The sequence below is a fragment of the Heterodontus francisci genome, chromosome 18, assembly GCF_036365525.1.
Source record: "Heterodontus francisci isolate sHetFra1 chromosome 18, sHetFra1.hap1, whole genome shotgun sequence".
NCBI lineage: Eukaryota > Metazoa > Chordata > Chondrichthyes > Heterodontiformes > Heterodontidae > Heterodontus > Heterodontus francisci.
Window position 1 is genome coordinate 20,178,509 of NC_090388.1, and position 17,356 is coordinate 20,195,864.

Below are 17,356 nucleotides of genomic sequence, written 5' to 3' on the forward strand. Positions count from 1 at the left end.
AAGGTTAACAGTCCCTAACTAGATCATAACAGTAGCAAGTCAATATACATTTAAGCAAATAAAATCATCTTTATGGAGCTTGGAGGAATGTGGATGACACAAAACTTGGAATGATTGTGAACTGTGAGGAGGATAGTGATAAACTTCAAGAGGACATAGACAGGCTGGTGGAATGGGTGGACAAGTGGCAGATGAAATTAAATGCAGAAAAGTGTGAAGTGATTCATTTTGGTAGGAGCGAGGAGAAGCAATATAATTTAACAGGTGCAATTTTAAAGGGGGTGCAGGAGCAGAGTGATCTAGGGGTATATGTGCACAAATCATTGAAGGTTGCAGGGTAGGTTGAGAAAGCGGTTAATAAAGCATTTGGGATCCTGGACTTTATAAATAGGGGGATAGAGTACAGGAACAAGGAAGTTATGATAAACCTAAATATAACACTAGTTCAGCCTCAACTGGAGTATTATGTTCAGTTCTGGGCACTGCACTTTAGCAAGGATGTGAAGGCATTAGAGAGGGTGCAGAAAAGATTCATGAGCATGGTTCCAGGGATGAGAGACTTCAGTTATGTGGATAGATTGGAGAAGCTGGGTCATTTCCTTAGAGAAGAGGAGTTTAAGAGGAAATTTGATAAAAGTATGCAAAATCATGAGAGGTCTGGACATAGTAGATAGGGAGAGATTGTTTCCATTGGTGGAAGGATCCAGAACCAGAGGACACCAATTTAAGGTGATTAGCAAAAGAAGCAACGGACAAACATGAGGAAAGACATTTTTACACAGTAAATGGTTAGCATCTGGCATGCACTGCCTGAGAGTGTGATGGAAGCAAATTCAATTGAAGTCTTCAAAAGAGAATTGGATAATTATCTGAAGAGGAAACACTTGCAGCACTACGAGGAAAAGGCAGAGGATGTGGGACTAAGTGAGTTGCTCTTGCAGAGAGCAGGTACAGACATGATGGGCTGAATGGCCTCATTCTGTGCTGTAACCATTTTATGATTCTATGATATTCAAAGCGAGGAACAGGTATCATAGAAAAGGGGTCACTTCAAAAGTTAGGAGGTCGAGCAATTAACGGTTGGGTATCCAAATAAATAAGTCATGGAGCTGCAAATGTGTGTGTATATATATATATATATATATGTATATATATATATATATATATAATAGTGTGTAATATCAGTTATTGACCACAGTTCTTTGTACGGCTATCTTAACTTCAATATGAAACCTGAGTGAACTCATTTCCTTTGACTGTCAATCCAACCAAAAATAAATGTACTTACATTTAGTTATTTGATCTTCCCTACTTGCACTTTTTCATGCCACAGATCTCAAATGAGTAATTTGAAAATGCAGTATCATTTTCCAACTAATAATTCATCATGAGAGTGAGGTGAATTTCCAGCTGTTCTGACATCAGCAAATTTGCAATGACCAATGATTTGAAATATTGAGAACTCTAAATGGAGATTTGTCCCTGGAAGGCACAAGAAACATTTTAACAAACTAAAACCTCTTACTGTTTCATGCCCAACATAAAGCATCATGACTATTCTTTGCCATAAGTTGTTCACAGACATGCCCATATCCTAACTCACACCAAGTCCCAATCACACATTACCCTAGTACTTGCTGACCTACATTGACTCCCAGTCCACAAATGTTTTGATTTTAAAATTCTCATCCTCATGTCCACATCCCTCCATGGCCTCACCCCTCCATATCTCTGTAACCTCCTTCAGCCCGACAATTCTCTGAGAAATCTACATTCCTCCAACTCTGACCTCTCATGCTTCCCCCACTTCCTTCACACCGCCATTGACAGCTGTGCCTTCAGCCATTTACCCTCTAAGCTCTGGAATTCTCTCCCTTAACCTCTCCACCTTTCATTAAGACTGTTCTTAAATCCTACCAATTTGGCCAAGCATTTGGTCACCGGTCTCAATGTCTATATGGTTGGTGGTGCCAATTTTTGTCTGATGTATGCTCCTTTAAAGGCTAGATAAATGCAAGTTGGTGTTTTTTCTGTCATATTAACAAAAATGAGCATATGTTTGAATGTCGCTCATAAACCTATTTGTTTCTGTGACTCTGTTCTTGTTATACTGTGTTGTAATAGAAGTGATATGTTCAGTTTGGTAAGATTGTGGAAAATTAGTAATTTATTATTCCAATCACCCAGTTTCTACAGCACTATTAGTGGACTCATGACTTGAATTGTCGTCATGGCTGATAGGACAGTTAAATCTTCTCTAGAAGCTGAATTTTGGACATGTGCCCAGAAATAAGATATCACTTCTCACACTGCTAAAGCACCCGTGGCAGGTTGACTAAAGAATGGCACAGATATCCAAAGAGAGGTGCTTGTGCTGAGTCTTGCTTTCCTTCCAGCCAAAGACGATAACAAATGTAGGAGACTAATCTTTGAAGGGAAGTTTGAGCTAACAGGGTTAATCAAGTTTCCCATGTTTGTTTTTTTAATCAAGCTGAGGCACTTTCACCTTACATCCTTAGTAATTTGAGCCTTTGATAATATATATGTTATCTCAGCTACATAATGATTTGCAATTTGTTTCGAGTAAAAGATATAAAAAGGTTCTAACCCACCCTGTTCATTTCTAAATATGACCCTTTCACAATACGTGTGTTATCCCAGGGAAACAATGATTTTCAGTTTGCTTTACATGAAAGATGTTGAGATTCTGTTCGACGTTGTTCACTTGTCACTGGAAATGAACATATGAGTGGGAAACTGTAAATTTTCTTGAAAAGTAGGATGTTTTGTCAAGATAATAGCCCTTGAAGGTATATTTTTCTATCTTAAAGCACCGCTGTTGGCCTATGACAAGAAACAACTTCAAAAGTCATCGAAGTATTTGATGTGCAAACATTTCTACTTATTAAATGTCAAACCTGGTGATATGACTTTATTTTTAATTGCTGCATTGGTTATTAATTAACCTGCAGATTAATATTAATTGCTTATCTGCACAGTAGTTGTTAACCTTTTGATATCAAAAATGAAATTGATGAGGCACACAGCGGGCTAAAATTAATGAGCCGCTGCCAGGCCTGGAAATGGGCATCATTCCCATCCGTCAAGTGGGCAGCCGATCCATCACATCGACCTAGCGGGCGGCCATTTTGCATAGTGGAGACACAGCCCCTCCCCGTCACATGGTGGGGGCGTGAGGTGAGTCACCGATTATGGCATCAGATTACTCCAGTGCAGGTGCCAGTGCCATATTTAAAAGCCTGGCAGCCTTGCATTCACTCCTGTCTGAGAGTCATTGTCAGCTTTGTGCAGCTTAAAACATTGCTCGGCTGGTTCCTGGACCCCCAACCCCCTCGAGGAGAACTGCACTGGACGGCAGAGGCAGGACAAAGTGTGGCCGCCATGGTTCAGTGATGCCTCCTTGCAGATTCTTCTCCGGGCTGCAAGGGAAAGGCGGTTGGTTCTCTACCCCAATGATGGCAAGAAGAGGTCCTTCCGCCTGACCAAGCAAGCCTGGATGGAGATTGCAGAGGAGGTTGGCAGCCATGGGGTCACCCACCAGGACTGGGTGCAGCGCCGAAAGAGGGTCAATGACCACCTGCATTCGGTCAAGGTCAGTGCTCCATTACACTCTCCTTTTTGGGATTGCATGTGACTACCCGGGGGGATACGACATGGGGATGGCAGCACTATCATGTCAATGGCAGAGGGGCTAGTATATTACCATGCTGATGGATGCATAGCTGCATCTTGGCCAAAGGCCACCTCCCTACATAGCTTGCCCCCATTAACTCCCCTGACAGTGTGTGTCAGTATGAGATGTATCAGAACCCGCAGTAGGGGTCGAGGGGCTGAAGTTGCAAAACTCTCCGATTGATTTCTCTGCCAAACCGTACTATCTCCATCCTTCCTCTTGCAGGACAAGAGGGCCTACAACAGGAGGGAGATGGCCCAGACTGGCAAAGGAGTTGCAAATCTGCATCCTCTCACCACCGCCAAGGAAGAGACCTTGGCACTGGCGATGCCCCAGGGTGGCTGCACAATCTCGGACAGAGAGACTGGAGTCATTGTGCAAGAGAGTGAGGATTGGCTTCAATCGACATACTCATTACTTTTGGAGAGCCACATCACACATGGTTGACATGACGAGATCTGCACAGCCTAACTTACACATGCTTGTGTTCTGTCATACAGGTCGGCGTGCGCAGGAGACTGCATCCATCGGGGGACAGTCGTCAACCTCTGAGGAGGAGAACCACTCCCAGGATGCACTGTCCCAATGACTGTCCTGCACCTTCCACCAGCACAGATACTTTCACCTGGGTGGGTTTCCGCTCGACTGTAGAATCAGGGTCACAAGCTGGTGAGAGCACTGCAGATACACCCGAGCATCTGGCTGAGGCTGAGACAGCCGAGGCCTCTATCAGTTGGAGGACTGTGGGTGACCAGGCCCATGCTGAGTTCCAGGCTGATGACGGGCCTCTTGTGTTGGCAGAACAGGGCATGCTGGAGTTGCAGAGAGAGGTAAGGCGACATTTAGTGGAGATGCCAGAGGCCATGCGCAGCCATGAGCGGACGATTTGGAGTCCATGTCATGAGTATTGCCATGTCGCAGGCATGTGAGCGCATGGCTTCCTCCATCAAGAGGTTGGCGACCCTCATGGAGAGCCAAATCCTACAGATGTGCTTTGATGTGTACACTATCGCCTTGGCCACGCGCTCAATGCTACAGTGGCAAGGCGAGAGAAGGAACAGGGGCCTGGAGACTTCTCCCACTCCTCCATCCTTCTCTGGTGAGCAGGGAGGTTCAAGTGAGCCTTGAAAGGGAGGAGGAGAAACTACCTTCCACACCTGGGGCCTCCCCTCAAGAGTGCTCCCAATGTGGACACTGGCTCCGTAGCCCCTCCACCATTGAGCCCAGCTTCAGCAGCCACAACGCCTGAGGAGAATCCAGCACCAGTGCAGGACACCTTCAGGCAGCTGGGGCCTTCCAGGCCTCAGGCAGCCAGAGGATGACCATCAAAGTCATCACAGGCCAAGAGGCAACCGGCACACACCTGCAGGAAATGCTTTCTTTGGTCGCAGACCAGTTGACTGTTGATTAAGTGGAAGCCCTTCCTGTTGTTGAAGGTGGCTGGCTGGTCCGTGGGAGCCTTGATGGCCACATGTGCACAATCTATCACACCTTGCACCCGGGGAAATCCAGCGATGGCCCCAAACCCGATGGCCCACTCGGCCTGACTGGCAGTGTCAGTCCAGTAATGCACATAGTTGTCAGCCTTCTTGAACAGAGCATTGGTCACCTCCTTAATCCAATGGTGGGCTGCTGCCTTGGAGACCCCACACATGTCCCCGGTGGATCCCTGGAAAGATCCAGATACGGAGACGTTTAGTGCCATGGTGATCTTCAGGGCCACTGACATAGGATGACCCCCAAATCCCAGAGTTCGCAACTCATCCTGCAGCAATACACAAGTCAGTGCCAGCCTCCATGGAGAGCAGTTGTCTTCACTGCAAATGACGCTCGGTCCTTTGGAGGTAGCTGATTTGTGTCTGGTACACTCTCTGGCATACCTGGGCCCTTCTTGGCCTGGCCAGCTGCTGTTGCTCTCGTCGTAGAGTTTCACGGACAGGCGTAGCAGCCTGCTGTCCCTCCCTCCGTCAGAGGAGCTGCATCACGCCATGGGAATGCAAAAATACAGGGTGTATGAGACCCATGCCAGGTGACCAGCAGGCTTGCAGCTTGTAGTCAATGCGGAGACGACCCTGCCTTGGGAATTGAGCTTTTGACAATTCTCTCGGAGTCCCTGCTGGCCTTCAGAGCCCAACCTTGCTGATGGCCGACCCTCTCTTCCAGCAGTATGAGTGGCCTAACACATCACACAGCAGTTTGGTAACCCAATACAGTCCCCTAAACCCACACTGAACTCTTGTGGACCCGCCAAGACCCCGAACCCCTTTACAGAGTACACAGCAATACAGTCCAGCAATGGCCTCCGATGCCCCCTTTCCCCCTATACAGCAGTGCTCAGGGCTGCCTCCCCATCACAGGTCTGAAGCCTCTCGCTTTGGTGCCGCCAGGCTTTAATGGTCGTGAACCCAAAGGCATGTGAGCACTGCCCGTGTCCACTATATCAAGGGCCAATCATTATTTTTTAAAATTTCTGGTTGTCATATTTGAACTATTTGTTGAGCGCTGTCCAAATCTGTCTCTGTTAGCCTGCCTCAGCGGTCCCACTTTTGCCTTGGACTTCCAAAGCAATATGTTGAAACCCAGCCCCCTGGAGCTAGAGCACATTAACCTAAGCTGAATTCTTCATTGTAGTACCGAAAGCATGCTACATTGTTGGAAGTGCCATCTTTTGGATAAGACTGTCATACTCCTGGGAAGTGCAGCGATAGAAATACCAAAATAAACTGGAGATTATATAAAAAAAACAAGTTAAAAGATTGATACACTTGCCTTCAACAAGAAGGAGGACAAAGTCACATGACATACACCTTCTCCTGCAGTAAAATACACATTCATGTCGGCTAGACCTAAAACTTGTAAATCCCATCTGCATTGAAATTATGAACAGTTCATTGCACATGGATGTAAGCTATCCACAAATATGAGCTAAAACATAGGCAAAGATGCCCTATCTCCAGCTACTATCACTAAAATAAAATGTGAAAATACCTTGTCTTATCAAAATAGACTGCCATCAGAAGCTATTGTATAGCCCTTCAGGAACTGAAACCTAAAGTCACATGGCCAAAACTACCACATAATGAGTTTAACTTTAAAGGTAACCTTTTTTGTAGAACAAAGGCGAACATCAAGACATCAGCCAGAGATCTCCAGCCACAATGAGAAATCGAAAGCCATCTTCAATTCCAACTAAGACAGTTGAACCCTGCTGTGACGAGTTTGCAACCAACTGCAGCAGAGATATAAGAGATTGACTTTTAAACAACTCCTCCGCCTGTGAAAATTGAAGAAATACCAGCACCGTCTTCAAACTGAAGTGTTGATGCCAGAAGACTTCAACATCCCAGCAAATGCAAGGCAACTGGAAAACAGGCGTGCAACTTTAAAAACTCCCAAGAGGATCCCACAAGTTTTTTTTCCTGATAACAGACTTTTACACGTTGAACACTTAACACCTCTTAACCTTTACCTTCTATCTATCTTATCTTGAGTGTGCATGTGAGAGTGAATGTGTGCATGGGTGATTTTGCAATAATTTTAGGTGATTGTTGTTCAAGAAATATTTAATCTTCTGTTTCAAACCTACGAGAAAACCTGTCACTGTCTCTTTATTTGTTAAACAAAGCACAGGGGCTGAAACACTAGTTTAACAAAAACAAGTGGAAACCAGCCACGCCATTTCCTACTTGCCCGTAACAAAACGTTAAATTGAAGTTCTCCTGGAATTTTTGTTCCCCTGTGGTTGTTTGCTCTCTCGTGAAGGGCCGTGACTTGCCAGTGTTACTGGGCTTGTTCTGAGAACTGATACTGTGGGAATAAGGAGCCCACTGATAAAGCCTCCGATCGAGGGCTGGTTGGACAGCAGAAACCCAAGTGATGATGTTCATCAGTTCTCTCTTCTGATGGGAAATGTCAGAGCACCTGCCTGGGGCCTCCCCAGCGTTCCTAACTGGCATGTTGTTGCCACTAAGAACTCACTACAATGCAAACACTGTTCTTGTGAAATATTTACAGCACTGATGGATATTCTACTGCATTGCTGTACAGGTGTCACTATATAACATTGAGATATAGTACTGGTGGGGACAGGTCTGTCATTGTATAACACTGGGGTACAGTACTGGTAGGGACAGGTCTGTCATTGTATGACACTGGGGTACAGTACTGGTGGGAACAGAGGAGAACACAGAGACAGAAGGGGAGACAGAGAGAGAGAGAAGGGGAGACAGAGAGAGAGAGAGACATGTCAGTTCTGATGAAAGGTCACAGACCTGAAACATTAACTCGGTTTCTGTCTCCACAGATGCTGCCAGACCTGCTGAGTATTTCCAGCACTTTCTGTTTTTATTTCAGATTTCCAACATTCGCAGTAATTTGCTGTTATTTGAATAAATTAGTTTTCTCATTTAAAGCTTGTTCACAGAAATGCACATTTGTTGTTGTTTTGATTAATAATATACATTTTTAATGCCTTTATCTTTCCAAAATTTGCTCACTGCCCTCCTCCCCCCCCCTTTCCTTTCCTTCCTTTGGCCTCCTTGTCTCGAGAGGTGGTCAGTGGTTTGTGGAGCAGCGCCTGAAGTGGCTATAAAGGCCAATCCTAGAGTAACAGACTCTTCCACAGGCACTGCAGATAAAATTGGTTGTCGGGGCTGTTACACAGTTGGCTCTCTCCTTACACTTCTGTCTCTTTTCCTGCCAACTGCTAAGTCTCTTCGACTTGCCTCTCTTTAGCCCCGCCTTTATAGCAGTCTGCCAGCTCTGGCGATCGCTGGCAACTGACTCCCACGACTTGTCGTCAATGTCACAGGACTTCATGTCGCGTTTGCAGATGTCTTTAAAGCGGAGACATGGATGGCCGATGGGTCTGAGACCAGTGACGAGCTCGCTGTACAATGCGTCCTTGGGGATCCTGCCATCTTCCATGTGGCTCACATGGCCAAGCCATCTCAAGTGCCACTGGCTCAGTTGAGCATATATGCTGGGGATGTTGGCCACCTTGAAGACTTCTATGTTGGAGATCCGGTCCTGCCACCCGATGCCAAAGATTCTCCGAAGACAGCAAAGATGGAATGCGTTGAGCCGTAACTCTTGACTGACATACGTTGTCCAGGCCTCACTGCCGTAGAGCAAGGTACTGAGGACACAGGCTTGAAACAGTCGGACTTTTGTGTTCTGTGTCAGTGCGCCATTTTCCCACACCCTCTTGGCCAGTCTGGACATAGCAACAGGCGCCTTTCCCATGCTCTTGTAGATTTCTGCATTGAGAGACAGGTTACTGGTTTTAGTTGAGCCTAGGTAGGTTAACTCTTGAACCACTTCCAGACGTGGTCGCTGATATTGATGGATGGAGCATTTCTGACATCCTGTCCCATGATGTTCGTTTTCTTGAGGCTGATGGTTAGGCCAAATTCATTGCAGGCAGCCGCAATCCTGTCAATGAGTCTCTGCAAACAGTCTTCCATGTGGGATGTTAATGCAGCATCGTCAGCAAAGAGGAGTTTCCTGATGAGAACTTTCCACACTTTGGTCTTCACTCTAAGACAGGCAAAGCAGTTCATGGAGTGCTGAGAGTATAGCAGGCTTGGCATTCTTGATTATTTCAGGGGTAATGACATCCTTGCTTTTCCACTGGCTAGAGAATCAATGGCATCACTTGAGTTCCGATTTTGTTGGCTATTCGTCCAGCTCACCCATGACTGGCAGAGACTGGGCTGCATTGAGGGTGGTATCAGTGACAACATTTCCCTTGGAGTACAGTTCTAGGTAGTGCTCCACCCAGCGGTCCATTTGCTTGTGTTGATCAGTGATCGTTTCCCCTGATTTAGACTTGAAGGAGGGGGTGATCTTTCTGATGGTTGGGCCAAAAGCTCTCTTAATGCCATCATACATTCCTCTGATGTTTCCAGTGTCGGAGGCCAGCTGAATATGACTGCATAGGTGTTGCCAATAGTCATTTGCACAGCGCCTGGCTGTTATTTGCGTGGTGCTTCTGGCGGCTTTAAGTGCTAAGAATGTTAACACGCTGCGGACTTTCTTGTAGTTCAGCAGTGCAGTGCGCTTAGCGGCTATGACTGGTTCCATCTCGTCAGAGTGAGATTGAGATGCCCCCCCTCCCATGTAGGTCAAAAATTGTAATGTGGCCCCTCATGCAAAAAGTTGGACACCCCTGGATTAACTGGTCATTTGTGACTCTTTTTAGCATTCTCACCTCTATGACAGAGGTTCATGGGTTCAAGTCTTCAAGTACTCCAGGACTTGAGCATAAAAGGCTGACAATCCAGCGCATTACAGAGAGAGTCCTGCACTGTCAGAGGTGCTGTCTTTCAGATGAGATGTTAAACCGAGCCCCGTCTGTCTCTTTAGGTGAAATGTTTAAGATCCCATGGTATTATTTCGAAAAAGAGCAGGAGAGTTCTCCCCGGTGTCCTGGTTCATATTTATCCCTCAATCAGCATCACAAAAACAAATGATCTGGTCATTATTTCATTGCTGTTTGTGGGAGGTGCTGTGCGCAAATTGGCGGCTGCGTTTCCTATATTACAACAGTGACTACGCTTTAAAAGTATTTCTTTGGCTATAAAGCATTTTGGGGCAACCTGAGATCATGAAAGGTGCTATAGAAATGCAAGTCTTTTTTTTTATTTATCTCATTGCTATGCATAAACTGGTAACTAGATCTACCTACAAAACAACAGTGACTGGACTGCATTCTATGAAATTCTTTGACTGTGGAACACTTTGGGACATCCTCAGGGTGTGAACGTTGCTGTATGAATGTTTATGGTTTCTTCCTTTAATATTTTTCATGTAATAATTTCTGGGAGCATTGTTTCCCAATTTGTAGAATTCAAGCATTTTTCAAAAAAAGCCTTTAACCTTTTCTGACAAGAGGAAGAATTTTTCCTTTCATTTTCCCTCCTCTCCTGAAGGCACTGGCTCATGCTCCTGGAGTACGGTTCCATGGTTATTGGAAGCCCTTTGATGCCTCTCCCATGTGGTTATTCTTAATGTATGAACTTAGACAGTGAATATTGGCAGGCTGTTTAACCAGGAAAAATCTATCGTATCCCAGTCCAATTCTGCCCTCACATCAGGTGCACACTTTCCAGTCGGGTTCAGTGCATACTGATCAAGACTGGGAAACCCAGGTTGGTTCAACCCCTCTCACTAGTTCAGGGACACCAAGGCACTCAAACATAGTGCTAAGCCAGAAAATAAAAGTGGCAACCTTTTCATCCAGCAGCTGCTCCTTCTGGAGGCACTAGTAGAAATTATTTCTGCAACATAACCGGTGCATAAAAACTTGAGCCCTTTTATTTGCTATTTTGGTACCTAATATTTTACTTGTTAATTATGCTATATAAATGGAGACCCTGCCACTTTATTTAAGTGCCTTAAAACTATAATTGCAATTGGAATGCATTTTACCACAATTAGTATTAAGTCCATTTTGCTGAAGAATAGACAAAAAAAAGACTGCAATTCTGACTTGCAGGAACCAGCAGCTAACAGGACAAGTGGCACATTTATAACTGACACATATCAGTAGTAAACTTAAACAGGTGTTCGATGTCATATCTTGGGTGGGTATAGTTTGCAGCAGTGAAAATTGTAGTGTCAGAATTTCTGGAGATAGCTACTGAAGGTTGAAGAGAAGTATTGGTGTATGCATGCAGAATGCTCTTTTTTTATAGCTTATATTAGATAAGATTCGAATTTGAACTTGTTCTTGGTACTATTATGCATGCTTGACAGTCTGTATAGTTTTCTAAATACTGTAGGGAAGGTAGTATTAAGATTGCACCAATATATTTCTAGCCAGATAGTTTTTCGAGTCCAACCTCCTCCCATGTTGAAAACATACTTGACACCATATTGGAGTGGGCACCCTAGAGAATTCCCTGACGACCATCTGAAACAGGGATTAGGCCCCGTTGAGTATGCTAATATGGGGCCTAATGCCTGTTTAAGGAGCCAAACCAGAAATTAAATGCAGCAGGCATCTGGTCTGCATGCCGCCTAACCAATAGTCTTTAATGAACTACTGGAGACAGCCTGAACACAGGCAAGTTGGAAAAAAAAAATGCTCATTTGAATGGGGAGCTAGAATGAGCATTTCTGTTCCTCCTAGCTACATGTTAAAACTGGACAGCTTCCAGTTATGACAAAAAGTGCCAACCTGGTACTGTGGTGGCATGGCAGTATGGCTCATTGGTTTGGTTTTTCCTCAAGTTGTTATAGAGAGGCACCAAAGTAAAGTAGGCAAATCAGCGAGTGACGTGTCCTGGTGCGTTTCATGACCGTTGACTAGGGGCAGTGCAGAGGTCCAGGAGCAAGCTCACTCTTTCAGCTGCAAGGAACTTGGGGAACTAGGATTGACTGATGGAAAAGTAGAATGCCTTCACAAAATTTAATTGGTCTGGGAAAAGAGAGCAAAATAAAGATTGGGACATATATACAGAAACTAAAATTTCATAATCAAAATTTTTAAAAAAATGATTTGAATTATATGAAAAAAGCCATGGAATTTTCATCATCATAGAAAAAATGGCATTACACAAATATAAAATTAGCTTTCCAGGGCCAGAGAGGTTGTTCTGCAGAAATTATGACTTTGTACATGATTATAAATCCAGTTACACCCCATTAACAAGGCATAGCCCTTTTGGAAGTTTTTAACAGTGACAGGGTGACTTTAATTACCCAAATATTGATTATTTTACAGTAAAGGGAAAAAAGGGTGAGAAATTTTTGAATTGTGTTCAGGATAACCTCTTTGATCAGTATGTGCTCGCCCAATTAGAAAGGAGGCATTTCTGGTGCTGGAAAATGGGGGGTGTGGGGGGGCAGTGCAAGTGGACTAAGTATCTGTCAGAGAGAATTTGGGTAAGAGTGATCAGCGTATCATAAGGTTAGGCTGATAATGCAGAAAAGGAAGGAAGGTAGAATAGATAGATTAAAAGGGGCTAATGTCAATGCGATTAAAAGGGTCCTAGCCAGAATGAAATGGAACCAAAGACTGACAGGCGAAACTGCAATGGAGCAATGGGTTATTTTTAAGGAAGAGATGCTTAATGTCCAGGCTAGGTACATTCCAACAAGGGTGGAAGGTAGGAAAGACAAAAATAGGGCTGCTTGGATTATGAGGGAGATTATGACGTAATAAAAAGTGGGTGTATTATGCATGCCAGGGGAATTCTTTAAACGACAACCAAACCAAATACAATAAATTGAGAGGGGAGGTGAAGAGGAAAATAAGACTGGCAAAGCGAGAATATGAGAATAAAATGTCAGTTAACATAAAAGGGAACCCAAAAATGTCCTACCGGAATGTAAATTGTAAGCAGGTAGTATGAGGTGGAGTAGAGCCTATTGAGGACAAAGAGGGTAATATATGCTTAGAGGCCCAGGACAAAGCTAGGGTACTTTGTATCATTGTTTACAAAGGAAGAGGAATCTAACAAAATAACGATAGAAGCGGAGAGTGTAGAGGCAATAGATAAGATTAAAATTTTAAGTGAGGAGGTGCTGGAAAGGGTAGGTAAGTCACCTAATCTGGATGGCTTGCATCCCAGGTTGCCAAAGGAAGTGAGGGTGGAGATAGCGGAAGGGCTTGCCATAATCTTCCAATCTTCCCTAGATAGGGGGGAGGTGCCAGAGGATTGGAGAGTGGCAAATGTGACACCCTTATTCAAGAAAGAGTGCAAGGATTGTCCTAGCAACTATAAACCAGTTAGTTTAACATCTGTGGTGGGTAAGCTTTTAGAAACAATAAACAGGGAAAAAAATCAACAGGCATTTGGAAAGGTTTGAGTTAATTAAGGATAGCCAGCATAGATATTTATAAAGCACATCATGCTTAACGAATCTAATTTAATTTTTTGATGGAGTGGCAGAGAAGGTTGATGAAGAAAATGCAATGGATGTTGTCTTTGTGGATTTTAAGGAAGTGTTTAATTACCACATAAAAGGCTGTTTAACAAAATTGAGGCTCATAGAATAGGAGGGTCCGTGTCCAATTGGATAAAAAATTGGCTCAAGGACAGAAAACAGCGTGTCGTAATAAATGGTTGGTTTTTAGACTAGAGGATGGTAGACAGCGGTGTTCCCCAAGGGTCAGTGCTGGGACCGCTGCTTTTTTTACATTATATAAATTACTTGGATCTTGGAATACAGAGTAGAATTTCAAAATTTTCCAATGATGCCAAACTTGGAAGAGTGGCAAACAGTGAGGATACAAACTGCCTGCAACAGGACATAGATAGGCTAGCAGAATGGGCAGACAAGTGGCAGATGGAATTTAATAGTGACAAGTGTGAGATGATGCATTTTGGCAGAAGGGATAGGGTGAGGCAATATAAACTTAATGGCGCAGTTCTAAAGAGTGTGCAGGAACAGAGGGACAAGGGGGTGCATTGCGTCGGTCTTTGAAGGTGGCAGGACATATTGAGAGAGTGGTTAGCAAAGCATATGGGATCTTGGGCTTCATAAATAGAGGCATTTAGTACAAAAGCAGGAAAGTTATGCTGAACCTTTATAAAGCTCTGTTTAAGCCACAACTGGAGTAGTGCATCCAGGTCTGGTCACCACACTTTAGGCAGGATGTGAGGGTCATTGAGAGGGTGCAGAGGAGATTTACCAGAATGGTTCCAAGGATGTTCCAAAGCTACAACATCAGATTGGAAAAGCTGAGGTTGTTCTCCCTGGAGCAAAGGAGATTGAGGGGAGATTTGATGGAGGTGTACAAGTGTGTGACAGGTTTGATAAGTTAGACAAGGAATAACTTCCCATTAGCTACTGGTACAAGGACTAGGGGACTCAGATTTAAAGTTTTGGGCAAGAGATGCAAGGGGAATGTGAGGAAGAACTTTTTTATACAGCGAGTGGTAATGACCTGGAATTCACTGCCCACAAGGGTAGTGGAAGCAGAGACAATCAATAATTTCAAAAGGAAATTGAATGGGCATTTGAGGGAAATAAACTTGCAGGACAATGGGGATCGAGCGGGAAATGAGACTGACTAAATAGCTCTGCGGAGAGCTGGCATGGCCTTGATGGACCGAATGGCTGCCTTCTATGCTGTAAATGACTCTATGACTCTAAGATTCTATGACCTTACACAGTAAAAGGATTTTCTCATTAGTTCAGTGATTTCCAGAAGATTGCCGTCTGCAGGGGCTTCAACAGTGCACCCTATGGAGGAGCAGGGAATCACTGACAGCAACTTCTGCATTTCCACATTAAACTGGGCATGTGTGGATGCTAGAAGTTGCTATCAGTTTCACTGGGCAATGATAACGAACGCTGACAGTTTCACCATCATTACAACTGCAAAATCCGGGCTAATAACTTTCCAGCTGTTGTCGACCAGTTATAATACATATTTGAGTTGAAAAGTGGTTTTCACTTTGTATTGAAAGAGATGTGAATTCGATGGGCTGATGGGAATTTTCATTTGAGTAAATGGTATGAGACTGACCTAAGGACGCTTTACACCTGCTATAGTATAACTGCAATCAGTGCCAAGTGAAGGTTAAAGAGTAACTCTCTGCAAACTTTATAAACTTTATTTAAAAGTTTTTGAGTTGATAAAGAGCCAACTTTCCACTGACAAAATTGAACTACAGTTGGCACATGTGCGCAAGTTTATGCTGTCCTTGACACATGCATGGTGTGGTGCTTGCAGCATAATCTACGTCTGCTGACCTTTTGTATTGATTTCAAATCTATTTGTTCCAGAGGTACCAATTGTTTTGCTAAAGGATAACTAAACCCAAACTAAAACATTCACGTCTCAAAAAGATTATTTGCCAGAATACGAACGAACAGACAAACAATGATGGACTGGAAAAGGTCTATTGGTCAATCCGGCTTGTCCCATGCAAATGCAATCTCTTGTGCATCATAATACATACGCTCCCCAGCATCATTATCATCTCCTGAGAGGTGGAAAACCATAGAAAAACCCCAGCCAATTAGTGGGAGGAGAAAATCTGGAAACTTCTTCTGTAACCCCATTAGACGATTGTATCTAATCCACGAGGCCGCTCCAGTCCTGATTAATGTTATACAGTCCCTAGATTTTATACAAGATGATCTCTGCCCAGCTGGAAATGGTCTAGCTCTTGCATGAGGGAATTCAGTGAATCAGTGTTCACTGCATGATTGGCAGCCTGCATTACACATTCAATATTCTATAACATCTAGGTAGGCTAGTTCTGGCTTTAGATAACTTGGCATTGTGACCCCTGGTCCTCCCTAACCTATTTGGTTGGAACCAACTGTCTACACAATAATCTGATTATATTAGTGTACAGTTACTGGCACCAGATCTAGGTATGTTCAAGGTATCGAAATCCAAACTTAACATACTGTCTCTCACTCTACCTCATTTTCACCCAGGTCCATAAATCTATGGAGCTCTGCAGTCTTTCCTTCTTCCAACACTCTCAGGTGTTTAAAACCCAAACCTGTTTTCAGTGAATCACTACTTTCTGATTTACCTCATCTTTGCTGTTTTCAAACTTGCTGTTGTCTTGTGTTATGGGTCTCAGCCTTTCCATGAGTTAGTCAAAAAAATACAATAGAACTTTTCTCGGAACGTTTTGGTATTAACAGAATTTGCACTAGCAATGAAAATGATGCCATTGATAATTAGATCATTTCTATTGTTGCATTGCATTAGTGTCCAGAAGATGCTTTTTTCATAATCAGACCTTTTCCCAAATCATTTGTCAGTTGTAGAATTTTGCTTTCATGCCAGATTGATAAGCTAAACAGGGACTGGTGTAATCTTGATTTTGGATAAGATATTAGTCTTTCGTGTTGCTGGCGTAAGCAAGCTTTAAATGGAAGTGTTGGGTTTGGTGCATTTGATGATTGGCTCACGTAGTGTACTCCCCTCCTTTTTATTCATCTGCTCACCTGTCTATATGATGCAATCAGCCAAAGGTCTTATGTGCAACAGTACAAAAGTTGCCTTTCAGAGTGAAGCAATAATTTGAGAAAGTATATTTATATATCTATTAAGGTAATATTGGTTTTCAGAATTGAATGAATGAGTGTAAATACTTATACTTTGATTTACTTACATTGTTTAATCACATCGTTGACTATTAATGCTTTTCATTTTTATTTAAACAAGATTATGGAATTTTAGAATATGTTTTTCAATGATTTTGTCTGTGGGATGTATTTAATCAATATTAGAATTAGAAAGATTGTTAAATCCATTTTTATAAAATAAAATTGAATGCTAATCAATTTATTTTTGATGGTACTTTTGGAAAGCTATAACTTGTTTTCTTGAAATGTAATTTTAGAAAGGAATGTTCTGTCAGCTATTAAGTTACGCTCAGAATAATTCTCTCAGGCACCATGTTCTTTTGGTTTAAGTTTTCCTCATCATGTTTATAGTTTTGGTTGTTTTCACCCAGCAGCCCTTTGGCTGTCAATACCAAACAATCATAAGCTTGGAAATGATACCAGGTAATTTGTTTTTCTTTATTGTTAGATAATAGGGGTAAAGAATGCAAATGGTAGAAATGGATAACGTGAAGTAGAATTTTCTTGAGTTGTCATTAATTTATGTTAAAAAGGATACAGAAATATGTATAGTGTAATGCATATGAAATGTTTTATAAATCAAGAAATTGAAAT

General features: G+C 43.1%; 1 protein-coding gene across 3 annotated transcripts in view; it reads left to right on the forward strand.

The window, feature by feature from the left end:
* Positions 1 to 17,356, forward strand: part of slc38a4 (solute carrier family 38 member 4) — a 112,908-nt gene that overhangs the window by 33,778 nt on the left and 61,774 nt on the right. Inside the window, exon 1 of one of the 3 annotated variants that reach the window (XM_068050373.1) lies at positions 16,631 to 16,727. The exons of 1 other annotated variant lie outside the window; for it this stretch is intronic. The gene's annotated coding sequence lies outside the window, so the exon portion shown is untranslated. Of the gene's footprint in view, positions 1 to 16,630; positions 16,728 to 17,087; positions 17,186 to 17,356 lie in introns of those variants that run through there. One more of the 3 variants, XM_068050376.1, reaches the window with a different exon arrangement.